Below are 2,175 nucleotides of genomic sequence, written 5' to 3'. Positions count from 1 at the left end.
AATTGACAAAATAAGAATTATCCCAAGTCATGGTTTTAGAATAGCAACCAGATTACATACATTGTACTTCAGGATGAACGCTCACTAGTAAATGTCCACAGGTAAGGTTCTTGCCAACAGTTGGCCACTGTCTCTGACATGATGTACACATAACTTATGTTAATACTTTATGCCGCGAGGCCTTTTACAATTTTATGTTGACAAGAGCCTCTACCTATGGGCATTTACTAGTGAGCATTCTTTTGTTGTATGATATATGTAATCTGGCTGCTATTCTAAAGCCATGGCTTGGGATAACTTTTGTTTTGTCAATTTTGTATATGATAAGAGCCGTTCTGGTTCATTTAATCTAATATACCATCATGTGAAGTAACAAATATCGAAACCTAGGTCATGGGCTAGTAAAACTTTGTTTGCAACTGGTTGACTGATTTTTCAATCTCTTCAGATTTATACAGTTGCTGTTTCGCAGCCATGTCTAAGATTTTGACGTACAGAGGATATCAGATGAACGAATAACTGTTTTACTAAGCAAATATACACTTCAAGGGAAATAAAATGTTGTGCGTGTTAAGAAGAAATGGAAAGATTAGTAGCAGTCACCTTGAGGTTGGAACAGGGAATAGTGCCTAAGTCAAAGTTAGATATGAAGCTGATGATGGAACCAACTGCGCCTACACGACTAGCTAAAATAATTGCATGAAATACAGTCGCCAGATTTATGTACTGTAATTTATAATGATCTTGATCTTACTTTCAGAGTTGGACAGTAATACTGCAATGAACCGATCCCAGAGCTGTAAAATCTGTTTGTTTTGTGGTGGTCATGTAAAAGAGTTTATGAAAACGGGAATCCTACTGAAAACTGCGTATGTCACTAATTCATTTCAATGCACAAGCTATAATGATAAAATGGCAGAGAAATCCTACGAGCCTGGGAGAAAAGAGAGGGACAATCGCGCCATGGCTTTCCTACAGATGGAAAGGTTACCTGCACTCTGCAACATGAGTTGCTGCGGCGACAGTGACCTCAATAGCGTACACACCCGGCATCGGAAGCAGGGGTTCATCCATCATGGAGGTAGCCACACGGCACGTCTACGATCTGACACTGTCCTTACCAAGTGGAGTCTCGCACCACTTCAACAACCATACCCTTTCTTCCGCGGATGACTTCAGAGGACATGGGTTGTTGGCCTCTCCCAGACTGCCAGTCTAATTGGTGCTGCAGGTACGCTCCACCCACAAGAACGCAGAATAACGTTTCCCATTTAAGTTTACCAAAAAAGCAGATCTTGCAAGAAGCTGAGACTGACAACAATCTATCTTCTTCGCCTAGTTAGTACTTAATCCTGTGCAAGCAAATTCATCTCCACGTAACTATTGCAACCTACATCCATTTGAACCTGCTTACTGTATTCCTCTCTTGGTCTACCTTTACAATTAAAACCCTCACCACTTCCCTCCAACACTATCTGGTGATACTTTCATCTCTTAGAACGTGTCCTATCAACTGAGTCCTTCTTCTAGCCAAGTTGTGCCACAAATTTCTTTTCTCCCCAGTTCAGTGCAGTATCTCCTGACCAGTTACTCTATCTATCAATCTAATCTTCAGCATTCTTCTACAGCACCACATTTCAAAAGCTTCCACTCTCTTCTTGTCTGAACTATTTATCGTCCACGCTTCAATTTCATGAAAGGCTCCACTTCCAAATACCATCAGGAAAGGCTTCCTAATACTTAAACCTGTATTCGATATCAACAAATTTCTCTTCTTAAGAAACGCTCTTCTTTCCATTGTCAGTCTACATTTTATGTTCTCTCTACTTCGGCCATTCTCAGTTATTATACTGTCCTAAAAACAAAACTCATCTATTACTTTTACTGTCTCGTTTCCTGATCTAATTCCCTGAGCATTACCTTATTTAATTGGGCTATGTTGCTTTACACTTGTGTTTCTGTTGTTAATGTTAATCTTATATCTTCCCTTAAACACACTGTCCATTTCGTTCAGCGGCTCTTCTAAGTCCCTTTCTGTATCTGACCGAAATTATAATGTCATCGGCAAACCTCAAAGTTTTTATTTCTCCTCCCTGGATTTTAATTCCTACTCCAGATTCTTTTTGCTTTCCTTCACTGCTTGCTCAGTGTACTGATTGAATAATATTAGAGATT

Source organism: Schistocerca cancellata, chromosome 5 (assembly GCF_023864275.1).
Source record: "Schistocerca cancellata isolate TAMUIC-IGC-003103 chromosome 5, iqSchCanc2.1, whole genome shotgun sequence".
Classification (NCBI taxonomy): domain Eukaryota; kingdom Metazoa; phylum Arthropoda; class Insecta; order Orthoptera; family Acrididae; genus Schistocerca; species Schistocerca cancellata.
Note: the sequence above shows the minus strand (reverse complement) of the source record.